This window comes from Carcharodon carcharias, chromosome 5 (assembly GCF_017639515.1).
Source record: "Carcharodon carcharias isolate sCarCar2 chromosome 5, sCarCar2.pri, whole genome shotgun sequence".
In the NCBI taxonomy this organism is placed as follows: domain Eukaryota; kingdom Metazoa; phylum Chordata; class Chondrichthyes; order Lamniformes; family Lamnidae; genus Carcharodon; species Carcharodon carcharias.
Genome location: NC_054471.1, coordinates 108,371,631 through 108,389,409, shown reverse-complemented (window position 1 = coordinate 108,389,409; position 17,779 = coordinate 108,371,631). Strand labels below are relative to the sequence as shown.

The 17,779-nt window shown below is 43.3% G+C and overlaps 1 protein-coding gene across 2 annotated transcripts in view; it reads right to left on the bottom strand.

Annotated features, from left to right (window-relative positions):
• LOC121277854 (signal-induced proliferation-associated 1-like protein 2) overlaps nt 1-17,779 on the bottom strand; it is a 647,580-nt gene that overhangs the window by 544,120 nt on the left and 85,681 nt on the right. Inside the window, exon 2 of one of the 2 annotated variants that reach the window (XM_041187562.1) lies at nt 5,988-6,149. The gene's annotated coding sequence lies outside the window, so the exon portion shown is untranslated. The remainder of the gene's footprint in view (nt 1-5,987; nt 6,150-17,779) is intronic. The other variant, XM_041187563.1, reaches the window with a different exon arrangement.

The window sequence follows — 17,779 nt, the reverse complement described above, 5'->3', positions numbered from 1 at the left end:
ATTATATCAAACAGCATGTCCCAGCCGCTGCTCACAACAGGCAAAGTACAGAACGTACCCAACCATGCTTACAAAACTCAAAACAGTGTCCAATATTAGATGCGATTCCCTGATTGGACAACATTTGCTAAATAATCCCGAGTGTGCGAAGAATTATGCTGACAACCAATTTAAGAATTTCAGTTGGACTCGCAGCGTGGTGCATTTGCGTGTACTGGAAGCTTGTAAATTAATACACAGGGCCCTGATCTTTGCAGACAGAAAGAACATGTACAGACATTGCACGTGTTTAAGCTGAATAAAATAAGTGACAGCCATTCGCTGATTCATTCCTCAGGGCAATGCCTTGACCAATCAGGGTCAAGCTGCCTGGTTTAAATTTCAAACCACGCTTGGCAATTAACCACCAGTCACCATCATTGGTGCATTCTTCATGGCAACACCTTTACCAATCAGAGTCCACTTGCCAACCAATCTTCATACAGTATAAATTGTTGTTTTCGCCTTATATTGGTATTCTTGCGAAGTGTCCTGATAAATGCAAGGCGAAAAGCTTTGACGTCTCTTTTTTCTGCAATACGCAATTTCTGTACTACCAAACACCTAACTGAAATGACTGTTACCCCAAGTGAAAGCACTAAGTCTTCACAATTTGCATGCAGCAAAGGGAAACTGCTGGAAATGTCAATTTTCAGGTGCTTTCAAAGGAAATGTTCTCGCAATGTAACATACAGGTTTGCCATAATGTTGGCCTAGCCTACATCCCATGAATGAGTAAAAAAAAATCAATCCATGCAAAGATATTTCTTCTGGTTTAAGGTTTCTGCTTCAATAGGTTTCACCTTAAGCACAATAACATTATTCAATTTGACTTTATACATTAGATTGGACATTGCAACATGCACACTTTAACACAAGTGGACTTTTATACCTGAACTCCGAACCTTATATCTGTTCTCCACTCAAAACTTCTAGAGTGAATAAAATCTTTCTACAACACTAACTTGTGTAATGCACTTTAATAGGCATTAAGAATGCAACCAAGACAGCCATAATTGAAAGTTTGGTTACACTAATAAAAATTAAAAGCCTGCACAAACATTAAGCCAGCGCAACAAGTGTTTGCTTTCATCAGCTAAGTATAATGATTATAGTCGGACTGAAAAACAAAGAGAATCCTAAATAATTGTTCAGAGAAAACCAGGTGGTATTTGTACATATATCAACCTTCACAATCTTAAATGGGGTTTTTGTGATGGTATCACACTTTTTTTTTGAAAATGCAACTCGCTGCCTAAAAGAAATTCTCATCTTGCCTCTGGTCTTTTGTTAATTTCTTTAAATTTGTTTTCCCTGGTTACTAATCTTTCTGTTAGTGGAAACAGTTTCTGCTTATTTACACCATCAAAGCCATTTAATATTTTGAACACATCTTTCATACCAACCTTAACCTTCTCTGCATGAAAAAAAAATAATCCCACCTTCTCCACATATCTGAAGACCCTCATCACTGGTACAATTTTGGTAAACCTCCTCAGCATCTTTTCCAAGGTCTTGACATCTTTCCTAAAGTGGTGGCGCCTTGAACTGGACACAGTGCTCCAGCATGCAGGCATTATAGAGTAGTTATAATGGGGGACTTTAATTACCCAAGTGTAGACTGGGGCAATGACAGCGTAAAAGGCAGAGGGGGCAAAAGTTCCTAGATTGCGCTCAGGAGAATTTTCTACAGCAGTATGTGTCCAGTCCAACAAGAAGAGACACATAGTTGGACCCGGCTCTTGGAAATGAGGTGGGCCAAGTAGATCAAGTGTCAGTGGGGAGAACATTTAGGAGACAGCAATCATTGTATTATATGCTTTAGGATGATGATAGAAAAGGATGATAGGCAACCCAGAGTAAGAATAATTAACTGGGCGAGTGCCAACTTTGATGGGGGCAAGAGCGGAGCTGGGCCAAATAGACTGGAATGAAAGACTGGCAGGAAAAACTGTAGCTGAACAATGGGCTACCTTCAAAAAAGAATTGGTTCGGGCACAGTCAAGGTATATTCCATCGAAAAGGAAAGGTAGGACAAACAAATCCAGAGCTCCTTGGATCAAAAACAAGATTGAAATTAAGTTAAAGAAGAAAAAGTACGCTTATGACAGCTGTCAGGTAGAAAATACAACTGAGAATCAAGAGGAATACAGGAGGTTCAGAGGGGAGGTGAAAAAGCATAGTAGAGAAGCAAAGAGGGATTGAGAGAAAAGACTGGCAGCCAACATAAAGGGGAATCCCAAAGTCTGAGGCATATAAATAGTAAAAGGGTGGTAAAAGGAAAAATAGGACCGATCAGGGACCTAAAAGGGAATTTACACATGGACGAAGGGGCTATGGCTGAGGTATTAAATGAATACTTTGCATCCTTCTTTACCAAGGAGGAAGGATGTGCTGGCCATGGAGAGGGTCCAGAGGAGGTTTACGAGAATGATCCCAGGAATGAAAGGCTTAAAATATATGAGGAACGTTTGAGGACTTTGAGTCTATACTCGATGGAGTTTAGAAGGATGAGGGGGGATCTGATTGAAACTTACAGAACACTGAAAGGCCTGGAAAGAGTGGAAGTGGGGAAGATGTTTCCATTAGTAGGAGAGACGTCCTATGTCTTCTGGTCTTATGCTAATCAGGACATGATGAGGACGAGGAAACTCTATCACTAGAAGGGTTCAAAATTGATAAAGAGGAAGTGTTGAATAGACTGTCAGTGATTAAAGTTGACAAGGCACCAGGTCCAAATGAGATGCATCCAACAATATTGAAGGAAGTGAGAGTAGAAATTGCAGGGGCACTGGCCATAATTTTTCAGTCTTCCCTACACTCTGAGGTGGTGCCAGAGGACTGGAGAATTGCAAACATTACGCCCTTGTTCAAAAAAAGATTGTATGGATAAGCCCAGCAATTAAAGGCCAGTCAGTTTAACTTCAGTGGCAGGCAAGATTCTAGAAACAATTATTTGGGACAGAATTAGTAGTCACATGGAAAAATATGGGTTGATAAGGAAGAGCCAGCATGGATTTCTAATGGATAAATTGTGATTAACTAACTTGGACTTTTTTGAAGAGGTAACAAAAAAGCTCGATGAGGGTAATGCTCTTGATGTGGCGTACATGGACTTTGAAAAGGTATTTGACACACAACAGACTTGTGAGAAAAGCTTTCGCTCATGGAATAAAAGGGACAGTAGCAGCGTGGATACAAAATTGGCTGAAAAATAGGAAGCAGAGAGTAATGGTCAATGTATATATTTTGGACTGGAGAAAGGTTTGTAGTGGAGTTCCCTAGGGGTTGGTATTGGGACCCTTGCTTTTCCTGATATATATTAATGATCTAGGTCTTGGTGGGCAGGGGACAATTTCAAGGTTTGCAGATGATACGAAGCTTGGGAGCGTTGTGAACTGCGAGGAGGATAGTGTGGAACTTCAAGAGGACATAGACAAGTTGGTGGAGTGGGCAGAGAGGTGGCAAATGAAGTTCACTGTGGAGAAGTGAGAGGTGATGTATTTTGGTAGGAAGAACATAGACGGACAATATAAAATAAGGGGTGAAATTTTAAAGGGGGTGCAGGAGCAGAAAGACTTGGGTGTATATGTGCATAGGTCATTGAAGGTGGCAGGACAGGTGGAGAGAGCAGTTAATAAAGCATATAGTATCCTGGGCTTTATTAATAGGGCCAAGAGTGCAAGGGCAGGGAGGTTATGCTGAATATTAGACCTCAGCTGGAATATTATGTACAGTTCTGGACACCATATTATAGGAAGGATGAGAACACATTGGAGGGAGTGCAGAAGATGTTTACGAGAATGATTCCCAGGATGAGAAATTTCAGCTATGAGGATAGATTGGAGAGGTTGGGGCTATTCTCCTTGGAGGGAGGGAGGAGATTTCTGTGGTGTAGACCTCTATGACTCTATTTGACAGAGATGTTCAAGATCATGAAGGGGCTAGACAGAGTAGATAGGGAGAAGTTATTCCCACTCGTAAAAGGATCAAAGACAAGGTAGCACAGATTTAAAGTGATTTGCAAAAGAAGCAAGTGTTAAGTAAAAAAAAATTTCTTCACACAAGTGGTTCAGGTCTGGAATGCAATGCCTGGAAGTGTAGTGGAGGCAAGTTCAATCGAGGCGCTTGAATAGAAACAGGTACGGAGAAAAGGCAGGGCAGTGGCACTAGGTCATAATGCTCATTTGGAGAGCTGGTTCAGACATAATGGGCCAAATGGCCTCCTTCTGTACCATTAAGATTCTGAGGCCTAACTAGTGACTTATAAAGGTTTAGAATAACTTCCTTGCTTTCGTACTCTGTACCTCTATTTATAAAGCCAAGGATCCCTTAACAGCCATATGAACTTTGTCTTGCCAGCTTCAAAGTCTTATGTGAACACCCAGGTTTCTTTGCTCTTGTATCCCAAAAGTACACTATTTAGTATTTATAGTTTCTCCTCACGATTCCTCCCAAAATGCATAATTTCACAACTCTCACATTAAATTTCATCTGTTGTGTGTCTATCTGCCTGTTTCACCAGTCTATACCCCCCTGAAGTCTGCTACTATCCTCCGTACTCCGTACACATTTCCAAGCTCGATGCCACTTGCAAATTTTAGTATTATGCCCTATATAACCAAGTTCAGGTAATTAATATATATCAGAAAAAGCAGTGATTCTAATAGTGATCCCAGGGCAATACCGCCATATACTTCTTTCCAGTCTGGAAAATAACAGTTCGTCACTGCTCTCCACTTTCTGTCTCATTGCCAATTTTGTATTCACACTGCCACCATCTCTTTAACTGCCTTTGGCTTTAATTTTGCTAACATGTAATATTTTATTGAACATCTGTCCACCATCTACAAGGTACAAGTTAGGAGTGCGATGGAATACTCTCCACCTGCCTGGAGGAGTGCAGCTCCCACAACACTCAAGAAGCTTGACACCATTCAGGACAAAGCAGCTCACTTGAATTGCACCCCATCCACAATCTTAAACATTCAGTCCCTCCACACCGACGCACAGTAGCAGCAGTGTGTACCATCTATAAGATGCACTGCAGGAATTCACCAAGGCTCCTTAGACAGCACCTCCCTAACCCTCAACCACTACCATCTGGAAGGACAAGAGCAGCAGATAGATGGGTTCACCACCACGTGGAAGCTCCCCTCCAAGTCACTTGCCGTCGTGACTTGAAAATATATTGCTATTCCTTCACTGTGACAGGGTCAAAATCCTGGAACTCCCTTCCTAACAGCACCATGGGTGTACCTACACCACATGGACTGCAACAATTCAAGAAAGCAGCTTATCACACCTCAAGGGCATCTAGGGATGGGCAATAAATGATGGCCCAGCCAGAGATGCCCACATCCTGTGAGTGAATAAAAAAAAAATTAAGGGTGGCATATAAATACAAGCTGTTTTTATTATTGATCTCTACCAAAAGCCTAGAATAGGTTCTTATGTGGAGCATATTGAACATGATATTCGCTGACAGAGCAAGACGTAAATTAACCATACTGCGCTATTTCAACCTATTCATAAACCAAAAGGGGTGCACTGGGTCTTTTGAATTTATTCCTGGTGACTGTTGTGAAACAATTACAATGGTGTAATGGTACAGGAAATGATTCAAACTATTTGTTTCACAGCTGAGTACAAAAATGAACAACTTCCTAATTTTTGATTCAATAGAGAAAGAAACCTGAACAAACTGAATTCAGATGATGTATCTCAGTTTGACTCCCAAGATATTGCTGAATTCATTTGACAGAAAATAATTAAACATCAATGCTCATTAGTGCATACTTTTTGTGCAAAAGATAAAGTAAGACTTTACAAATCATGTTTCAGGGAACTTTCCTGTGGCTCCCCAGGCTACATGAGCAAGGAAGAAGAATGTTGGTCGTTTAGATCAGCTGTTCCAGTACACATTTCCCATGGTTTCAGCTACTTACAGGGTCTTACCCACTTGCTGAAGATCTGAAATCACACTTGCACTGCTCAAACTTCACCTCCTACTGCCCGATGTCAAAGCAATGTTGGTCTTAGTCACAGAGAAGTTGGTGGCACAAATCATTACAACCTCATGATATGTGGTAGCAGCAATTGCACAAGACCTGCAAGGAGAGGAAAATCGTAAGATTACATCAAAATTTTACATTTTTCTACTTGGTGTACTAAAGCACATTGCAAAGTTGTTACTGAAAAGGGTTTTTTTTAAAGCTACCATAGATATGTAATGCTCCAGCACTCTAGAGCCAAAGCAGATGCTTCCCTTTTTAATGAAACTTCAGCTGATAATTTTCTCAGGCACATGTGCAGTTGGAATAATTTGAGGAATAGATGCCCACGGCCGAGAGGTCAAGTTTAAAATACATGCCAAAAGATAATCCACTAAGGAAATAAGAAAAAAGGGAATACATATTCATGAATGGCAACATTTTTTTTTAAAAGGACTATGTAAAATTGATTAACAACTTGCATTTATTTAGCATCTTTAACAAAGTAAAATGTCTCAAGGCACTTCACAAGAGCATAATCAAAATTTCATACCAAACAAATTCAGGGGATGTTAGGACAAGTGACTGAGAGCTGGGTCAGAGAGGTAGAGCTAAGGAGTGAATTAAAGGAGGAGAGAAGTTTATGGAGGAATTCCAGATCCTGAGGTCCAAGCAGCTGAAGGCACAAACGTGCAGTGATTAATATCAGAGATGCACAAGCGACCAAAACTGGAGCAGCGCCGAGTTCTTGGAGGGTTTGAAGAGATTACAGACAGGGAAGGGGAAGGTTAAGGAAGGATTTGAACACAGGTGTTTCAACTGAAATTCTGCCCTCCAACCTTAGTTTCAGAGAGTAGCAATGGCCTCAGCTTCCCTGCATTTCCCCTCCAAAGGAGGTTCTGCCATAAAGCAACTGGTAGCAAACATCAGAGTAAGCTTCGACATTCACAAAGTAGCTGAAGGAAGCAAACACAAACTGTCCCCAGATGTCAATGATATTCTACTAAACGTAACTAACCACACCTCCAAGCCCCCAACCTACTTCATTTACAACATCGTCCAAAAGATCCAAGAGTTCAACCAACTCTCATGTTACGAGCAGAAATTCCCCAAACACAAAGGTACGGTTCCTTCTGTAAAATATTCTTAAACCTATCAGGCATGCTCAACTACTAACCCATCTCCTCAATTTCACAAATTACAACTTGTTCAGAATGCTATGACTCTCAGTCTCTCTTGCACATGGCTGACCTGTACTCCAACTCCATTTCCCCATCTTCTCTCCATCTCCATTTATACACTCAACTAACAAATTAACTATAAATCTCAGCCCTAGATCGGTTCAAGTGACCCAACATCCATTATGTCAGGGAACTTAATGTGCTCTCCCCAGTTCCTTATTCCCAAAGACAGTGTTTTCTCTGGGAACATAGCTCCTTATAACAATGTATGCAAGTAGTTATTGACATTTATCTTCGTAAATTAATGATCTGACAAGAGTAAAACAAATGGAAGGGACTGTGATAAATTACAAAACAACATTAATAAACTTGCAGAGTGGGTGTCAAATTGGCAAATTAATTTCAATGTAGCTAAGTGTGAGTTGGCGCATTTTGAAATAAAGAATAGGGAAGCAACAACATATTCCTTGAATGTAATAGTCTAAGTGAGGTAGAGAATGAGAGGAGGCTTGTGTGGAGCATAAACATGACCTGAAAAGGGTCACAGAGTCATTTACGGCACAGAAGGAACCTGCTCAATCCCTGTAGCACTTCAGATTTAAGGTAAGTGGGAACATACTTGTTCTGATCCCTCTTTATATAACACTGATTTATCTTCAAGTAACTATTTTCATTCTACTTTAGCTAAAGCTTCAGCAAATTGGCTTTTCCCCAAATGGCTACTTTTATTTGGTTCTAGCTTCATCCTTTCCCATAATTCCCTAATTCTAACTGAATTATGATCACCCAAGTTCTCCCCAACTGATAGCCCTTCCACCTGCCCAGCTTCATTCACTGCAACTAAACAACTCTCACTGCCACATTGTTTTTTTGCATTTCTCAGCCTGCATATTTGATATTCTATCTCCGTCTGACTATTTGGGATCAAAAGTACACTCCCGACAATGTGAAAGTTTATTTTCTTCGTCTTCATTTCAACTTAAATGGCTTTATTCCTTCTAATTCATCATACATCCTCACTGCTATGATTATCTCTTTAATTGATATTGCAAACACCTTCCTTTTTACCCTCCTCTCTATCTCATCTGAAAACCAGTAACCATGAATTTTGAACTGCATTTTCTGTCCTTCAAGCCATATTTCAGTGATAACAATGTCATACTTCCAAGTGTTTATCTGCGCCCTCAACTCATCAACCTTATTCGCTAGACTTCCTGCATTGATATGTATCACTAAACAACTCAATGGCTAGACTTAGTTTCCTCAGCCTTCCATTGTCATTTAATTTCTGCCTTCTACTTTTATTTTTCCTTCTCTTCCTTCTGAACCTAAGTTCCGGTTCCCAGCCACCTGCCAAGCTAGCTTAATCCGTTCCTGACAGTGTTAGCAAACCTCACCACTAAGATACTGACCCTGACTCTATTCGGTTGCAACCTGTTCAGCATGAACAGGCCCCACCTACACCAGAATCACTCCTAATGCTACAGGAATTGGTATGAAAATCAAACTTACCTTGGTGTGGAGGTCACTAACTTCAACTTCTGACAGACCTTGGAGAGTTTGTGCACTTGCAGATTGGGAGCAGGCAAGATGGTGACAGAGAGATAATGTCACTTGACTGGTAACCCAGAGGCCCAGACTAATGTTCTGGTGACAAATGTTCAAATGCCACCATGACAGCTGGTGGAATTTAAATTCAATTAATAATCTGGAATTTAAAAACTAATCTCAGTAATGGTGACCATGAAGCCATTGCCAACTGTTGTAAAAACCTATCTGGTTCATTAATATCCTTTAGGGAAGGAAATTTGCCGTCCTTACCTGGTCTAGCCAACATGTGACTCCAGACTCTCAGCGATGTGGTTCACTCTTAACTGCCTCTGAAATCATGTGCTCATGGGCAATTAGGGATGGACAACAAATGCTTGCCAGAGACACTCACATCCCATTAAAGAATAAATTACATGCACAATTTTACATTTTCACATTTTGTGCGCTCAGCGCGCCTGTGCAAGGAGGAAAATGACACGAAAACCCAGGTCTGGAGTGGAGTGGCATCAAGAAGAAGAGTCCCAGGTAGTGGACAGGGAGAGGGGATAGGGAGAGGTCCCATGGGAGAAGGGATAGAGAGAGGTCCCAAGAAGGGTCAGGGACAGGAAGGGATCCAAATTCAGTTAAAAAGAGAGGAGCTGGCAAAAAAGGCTACAAACAGGAAAAAAACTGCAGGTAGCAGGCTTTGTGAAGAGGGCATCCAAGGGTTGGTGACTCCGTGCTGCAGGCCGTTCGGGCAAAGATGCTCCTTTGAAGCAGTAGTGATCTATTCGGCACAGCCGAAGAGCTAAGCTGTGTTTTTTTTTTGAACTGGTGCTGGAGTGCATATTCAGGAATCCAGGGGAATGGGATCTCGGGAGATGAGAATGAAACTCTGCAAGGTGGGCTGTTGTTGAGGCCACCCCAGTTGGAGTGACTTTTGGAGATAATTCTGAGGTTAGATCTTTGAAGTTGAAGACTGGAATCCCTCGTGAAAGGGAGATGGAGGGCAGAACTTTGCCGTCGGCGAGCAGGGGCTGGGGCCCACTCACTGACACGCAAAATGACGCAGGATGATGTTGGGCAGAACCCCCGACGTCATCCTAGCCCATTTAAATTTGCAGGAAAGCAGACCTGCAGCAAAATCAGCATCCGCCGACCTGTCAATGGCCAATTGAAGCCATTGACAGGGTCAATTATACAGGCCAGGAGCCCCGGTGGCAAATAGACAAATCATGAATCCTCATCCAGCGGCAGGAATGAGGTAAAAACAAAAAAACTGCGGATGCTGGAAATCCAAAACAAAAACAGAATTACCTGGAAAAACTCAGCAGGTCTGGCAGCATCAGCGGAGAAGAAAAGAGTTGACGTTTTGAGTCCTCATGTCCCTTCGACAGAACTTGAGTTCGAGTCCAAGAAAGAGTTCAAAGTTATCATGTAAATTATGAACATGTCCCAGCTGTCACATGAGGGGGACATGTTAAGGATTTTTTTTTTTCTATTTTTCATAGTGTAAGTGATCTCCTGAGGCAGCACTTAGCCCCAGGGAGATATGATCTCTTTCGTGAGTGTGCGCGAAAGAGCACACTCTCGCTTTTGGGAAATCCCCCCCCCGCCTGCACAGGGAGCGCCTAGTGCTTCCCGCCGGACGTCATGCTGGGCGAGCCTTAATTGGCCTACCCATATAAAATGGTGGTGGGGCCCGCTTCTCCGGAAGGGATCGGCTCCTGGCCCGCCAGAGACTGGGTCGGGCCCGTCCGCCTAACAGGCAGAAAATTCTGCCCAGAGTTTCAGTGAGATTGGTTGACTCACGCAGTGTTACTGACGTCTGGGTGGGTTATTGAGAAATCTGTGGACTCTCTTTTGGTTGCATTAGGTATTTATTGTGCAGAGCGTAGCATTTGACCACAGTTTGGCTATTAATTTACACGTACATCATATTAATCCTGAACATTAGAGTATAAGGTAGGTGTTGTAAAATAGTTTCATGTTTCTGAACTTGTACAGTAAAGTTTATTTTTGTTTGTTCACAGCCTAGGTAGGGTATCTTATGGCTTTCCGCCGATGCTGCCAGACCTGCTGAGTTTTTCCAGGTAATTCTGTTTTTGTTTTGGATTTCCAGCATCCACAGTTTTTTTGTTTTTATCTCTGTGTTTAATTGACTGCCACTGCTCTTCAAGAAATGTCTACCTCCTTGAAGAAGTTCTGTTCGTCTCTGCGACAAGATTTCCGTATCTCTCTTTTGCCTTGTTCACCTTCATTGCTTTCCATTTCTCTCCTGGTGCTTGACAAGGTGTTTACTAAAACCCGCTTTCACAGTCATATCTCCTTTTTCAGTGACTGTCTCCGACTCCGAATTACCCCACGTGGATTTCAACTGAAATTCCACCCCTCATGTTTCGAACCCAGCTAGGATTACAGGTATCTCCGGGACATAAAATGTTTCTCGGACTGCTGTTCCCGTCGTATCCTGAGATCCACACTCAGTGCCATGCGCCGCCATATGAACACACTCGACCTCTCCCTCCAGCAGCACCGCCGTACCCTTTTTCAAAGCTGCACGTGCCCCCAGTTTCATTTTATTCTTCGGCTCATCCGACGCCTCAACAAGAAACTTTTTCTCTTTCTCTCAAGTGCTAAGGAACGCAAGCTCCAACAACTCATCGACACCAACACCCATCTAGGACCCTCCACCCCTGCCTGTCCCTCCGTCCCCACACCATCTTCCAATCCCAGCCCCAGCCGTGTATTCACTATACCCCCTGACCTTCCCCTCTCCGATGCTGAACGTTCAGTGCTCAGCAAAGGACTTAGTTTCATACCCCTACGCCCTCACCTTAATGAATTTCGGGCTCGGCACGATGCTGAACTCTTCTTCCGCCGTCGTCTCCGGGCTCACTTCTTTGGGCAGGAGTCCTCTCCCCGTTCAACGGATCCTTTCACCCACCTCCAATATTCTCCCTCCACCTGGACCTCTCCCTTTGGATTCTTACTTTCTCTTGATCTTTTCATTGAGAACTGTCGGCACGACATTAGTCCTCTCAATTTCTCTGCTCCTCTCACCCATTCTAATCTCTCACTCGCTGAACTTACTGCACTCCATTCTCTCAGGTCCAGCCCTGACATCGTCATCAAACCCACTGACAAGGGTGGTGCTGCTGTTGTCTGGCGCACTGACCTCTACCTCACAGAGGCTGAGCGTCAACTCGCAGACACTTCCTCCTATCCCTCCCTGGACCATGACCCCACCACTGAACATCAAGCCATTGTTTCCAGGACTGTCACTGACTTCATCTCCTCTGGGGATCTTCCTCCCACAGCTTCCAACCTGATAGTCGCCCAACCTCGGACGGCCCGCTTCTACCTCCTACCCAGAATCCACAAACAGAACTGTCCCGGTAGACCGATCGTGTCAGCTTGCTCCTGCCCCACAGAACTCATTTCTCGTTATCTTGACTCCCTTCTCTCTCCCCTTGTCCAGTCCCTTCCCACCTACATCCATGATTCCTCTGACACCTTACGTCACATCAACAATTTCCAGTTCCCTGGCCCCAACTGCTTCCTCTTCACCATGGACGTCCAATCCCTCTACACCTCCATCCCCCACCAGGATGGTCTGAGGGCCCTTAGCTTCTTCCTCGAACAGAGGCCTGAACAATCCCCATCCACCACTACTCTCCTCCGTCTGGCTGAACTTGTTCTCACGCTGAACAATTTCTCCTTCAATTCCTCTCACTTCCTCCAAATAAAAGGTGTGGCTATGGGTACCCGCATGGGCCCCAGCTATGCCTATCTCTTTATGGGGTATGTGGAACATTCCTTGTTCCAGTCCTACTCCGGGCCCCTTCCACAACTCTTTCTCCGGTACATCGATAATTACTTCGGTGCTGCTTCGTGCTCTCATCGGGACTTGGAAAAATTTATTAATTTTGCTTCCAATCTCCACCCCTCCATCATTTTCACGTGGTCCATCTCTGATACTTCCCTTCCCTTCCTTGACCTCGCTGTCTCAATCTCTGGTGATAGACTGTCCACCAATATCCATTACAAGCCTACCAACTCCCACAGCTACCTTGACTACAGCTCCTCACACTCCGCTTCCTGTAAGGACTCCATCCCATTCTCTCAATTCCTTCGCCTCCATCGCATCTGTTCCAATGATGCTACATTCAAAAACAGTTCCTCTGACATGTCCTCCTTCTTCCTTAACCGAGGTTTTCCACCCACGGTCGTTGACAGGGCCACCTGGACCGTGTCCGGCCCATCTCCCGCGCATCTACCCTCACGCCTTCTCCTCCCTCCCAGAAACATGATAGGGTCCCCCTTGTCCTCACTTATCACCCCACCAGCCTCCGCATTCAAAGGATCATCCTCCGCCATTTCCACCAACTCCAGCATGATGCCATCACCAAACACATCTTCCCTTCACCCCCACTGTCGGCATTCCGTAGGAATCGTTCCCTCCAGGAAACCCTGGTCCACTCCTCCATCACCCCCTACTCCTCAACCCCCTCCTATGGCACCACCCCATGCCCATGCAAAAGATGTAACATCTGCCCCTTCACTTCCTCGCTCCTCACCGTCCAAGGGCCCAAACACTCCTTTCAAGTGAAGCAACATTTAAATTGCATTTCCCCCAACTTAGTCTACTGCATTTGTTGCTCCCAATGCGGTCTCCTCTACATTGGAGAGACCAAACGTAAACTGGGCAACCGCTTTGCAGAACACCTGCAGTCTGTCCGCAAGAATGACCTAAACCTCCCTGTCACTTGCCATTTTAACACTCCACCCTGCTCTCTTGCCCACAAGTCTGTCCTTGGCCTGCTGCATTGTTCCAGTGAAGCCCAAGGCAAACTGGAGGAACAACACCTCATCTTCCGACTAGGCACTTTACAGCCTTCCGGACTGAATATTGAATTCAACAACTTTGGGTCTTGACCTCCCTCCTCCATCCCCACCCCCTTTCTGTTTCTTCCCCCTTCCTTTTGTTTTTTTCCAATAAATTATATAGATTTTTCTTTTTCCCACCTATTTTCATTATTTTTAAATATTTTTAAATCTTTTATGCTCTCCCACCCCCACTAGAGCTATACCTTGAGTGCCCTACCATCCATTCTTAATTAGTGCATTCGTTTAGATAATATCATCAACTTCGACACCTATGTGTTCTTTTGTTCTGCTGTCTGTGACATCTTTTGATGATCTGCTTCTATCACTGCTTGTTTGTCCCTACAACCACAGCACCCCCCTCCACTTCTCTCCCCCCACCCAACACCCCCCTCCCCCACCACCACCTTAAACCAGCTTATATTTCACCCCTTCCTTGGATTCACCTAGTTCTGTCGAAGGGTCATGAGGACTCGAAACGTCAACTCTTTTCTTCTCCGCCGATGCTGCTAGACCTGCTGAGTTTTTCCAGGTAATTCTGTTTTTGTTTTGGATTTCCAGCATCTACAGTTTTTTTGTTTTTATCTTATGGCTTTGTTCACTGAGCAAGTGTCTTGAATCTCAAACTTTGACTACTTTAAACAAAATATTATTGGTCCCTAACCAAATCTTACCAACAATTAGGGGTCTGGCCTAGGATCATAACAAAATCTAAAGCCTTCCCTCCCACACAATCTTTCCAGTCACACATTCAACTGGTCTATCCTCTTTTTATCTGTACTCACCAATATGTGGCACTGGGTGTAGCTTAGAGATTGCTACCTTTAGCTTAACTCATTCCCCAGCTCCCTGAAACCTGTGTAAAATCTTATCCCTCTTTCTACCTAGGAATTAATAACGATAAGGACCATGATTTCTGACTATTCATCCTCCCATAACAGAGCGCTCTGTAGCTGCTCAGTGAAATTCTTGATTATACACAATTCTGGATTCACGTTTGCAGCTGCAAAAGCACCGGTCTGTTCCCCTAACTACAGAATCCCCTATCACTATTGATTTCATGACCTTTCTCCTCACTATGCACAGTTTAACGACCCATAGTCCTGTGGCCTTGGCTCTGACTGTATTCCCCATTGAAAGTATCATTCTCGCTAGCGTTCAGCACTGAATACAGTTAGAGAGCGAGATGTGCTCAAGAGATTTCTGCACTACCACCTTGACTTCTGGGTGGTACAGCGAAAGAGAAATGTCCTAGAGTTCCCACATGGAGCAGGATATGCACTTACAGGACTTAGATGCATGCCATGCCTCTATTTATTAGATTATTAACCCACTTAACACAATTAAAGCTCAAGACTTCCTTAAGCATACTTAAAACTTAGAAATTTAAAAATTGCCAATCGTCAACTTTATGAGACTATTAAATACATTTCTTGTATTGACCCACTTAGTTTAACAGAGCAGTTTCAGTCATGAAAATGATTTTGATGAGATCAACCACCATAAAAAGATCATCCATGGTTATGGAGAAATGGAGTGGAGCAATGATAGCTGATCCATAGTACAGGGAATCAGCACAGGGAGGTTTTGTATTAGATGAGGAAAAGATTGGCAAGATTATTCCCAATGGGCATGCTGGGTGTCGAGACAAGATTATTCCCATTGGATGCACTGGTGGCAAAAGTAGGATCGAGCAGTTGCATTATTGCTCAAAAGGATGCAGTAATGTGTGCATCGATGGGATGCTCTAAGGATGCCAAGAGGGGCACAGAGAGAAGTTGGAGGTTTATGTAAGAGGTAGGCAAGTCTTGTATGAGAATGGGAGATTAGGAATACTGACGGTTGCTGAAGGGTTGAGGAAGTGATTTGGGAAGACGGTACCATAGGCGAAGAGAGAAAAACAGGAGACAGAGATCTGGAAAGGGTAAAGAGAAAAGTATGTAAAAAGTGGCAGAATAGAGTGAAACAGAAAGTGATGCGTTCAGAACTGGGGCGGCAGCCAAAATAAGGACATAAATGGGAACAGTTCCAATATGCAGGAATGTCTGTGACCCAGATCCCAGCACAATTTTAAACATTTGACTCATTTAGGTTGAAACATTAAATTTCAGTGAAATTTAACTCCATCACCTAATTCATCCCTCAATATATTGAAAATGCCACAGAAATGTATTTTTTTCAACACATTCCTGGGATGCCAGCCTTACTGGTACAGCTATCATTTGTTGCTCATGAGAAGGTTGTGGTGAGTCACCTTACTAAATGGCTGTAGTACATCAAATGTAGGTACACCTAGGGTGCTGTTTAGAAGGGAGTGCCAGGTTTTTGACCAGTGACAGGAAAGGAATGGTAATATAGCCCCAAATCAGAATGTGTATCTATTGGCAAGAAAATTGCAGGTGGTGGTGCTCACATGCATCTGCTGCCCTTGCCCTTCTCAGTGGTAGACGCTGGTGTTTTGGATGGTGCTTCCTTGAGAACATACAAATTAGGAGCAAAAGTAGGTCATTTGGCCCCTTGAGCCTGTTCTGCAATTCAATAAGATCATGGTTGGTCTGATCATGGCTACAACTCCCCATTCCTGCCTACCCCCAATAACCTTTGACGCCCTTGTTAGTCAAGAATCTATCTACCTCTGCCTTAGAAATATTCCAAGACCCTGCCTCCAATAATCTCTGGGGAAGAGTTCCAAAGATTCACGACCCTCAGAGAAAAAAAATTCTCCTCATCTCAGTCTTAAATAGGATAACCCATATTTTTAAACCATGTCCCCTAGTTCTAGTCTCTCCCACAAGGGGAAACATTCTTTCAGCATCCAGCCTGTCAAGTTCCCTCAGGATCTTATATGTTTTTATTGTATTTAAACTCCAATAGATACAGGCCCAACCTGTCCAACCTTCCCTCATAAGATAACTGTACCCACACCCACACCCACAGCCCCCTTCCCCCCGCCACCCCAGATATCAGTTGAGTTCTCTGAACTGCTTCTAAAAGCATTTATATCCTTTGTTAAATAAGGAGACCAAATCTATACACAGTACTCCAGCTGTGGTCTCACCAACACCTTATACAACTGCGGCAAAATATTACGACTTATATATTACATTCCCCTTACGATAAACAACAACATTCCATTTGCCTTCCTAATCACTTGCTGAACCTGCACGCTCACTTTCTGGGATTCATATACACGGACACACAGATCCCCCTGTATCTTACAGTTATACAATCTCTCTCCATTTCAATAATACTCTACTTTTATATGCTTCCTGCCAAAGTGAACAAGTTCACATTTTTCCACATTATACTGCATTTGACAAATTTTTGCCCACTCACTTAACCTGTCTACATCGCTTTTCAGACTCCTTATGTCCTCTTCACAACTTACTTTCCTACCTATCTTTGTATCATCAGCAAATTTAGCAACCATACATTCGGTCCCTTCATTCAAGACATTGATATAAATTGTTAATAGTTGAGGTCCTGTCACTGATCCCTGTGGCATTCCACTCAACACATCTTACCAACCTGAAAATGACCAATTTATGCCTACTCTCTGCTTCCTGTTAGCTAACCAATCCTCTATCCACTGCTGCAATGCATCTTGTAGATGGTAACACTGCTGCAACTGTAAACTGGTGATGGAAAGATGTGAATATTTAAGGTGGTGGTTGGGGTGCCGATCAAGTGGGCTGCTATGTCCTGGATGGTGTTGAGCTTCTTGAGTGTTACTGGAGTACGTAGCAAGTAGTCTATCACACTCCTGACTTGTGACTTGTTGATGGTGGACAGGCTTTGGTGACGCAGAATGAGAGTTACTCAATGCAGAATTTTAAGTCTCTGAAGTGTTCTTGTAGGCACAGTATTTTATATAGCTGGTCTGGTTAAGTTTCTGATTAATGGTCATCCCTAGAATATCGGGAATTCAGTGATGGGAATGCCACTGAACATAAGGAGGGGTGGTTAGATTCTCTCTTGTTGGAGATGGTCGCTGCCTGAAACTTGAGTGATGCAAATGTTAATTAGTCTTAAATGTTGTCCAGTACTTGTTGCATGAAGGCACAGACTGTTTCAGTATCTGAGTAGTTATTATCAGCGAGAATTCCCACTTCCAGGCATATCATGAAGGGAAAATTATTGATTAAACAG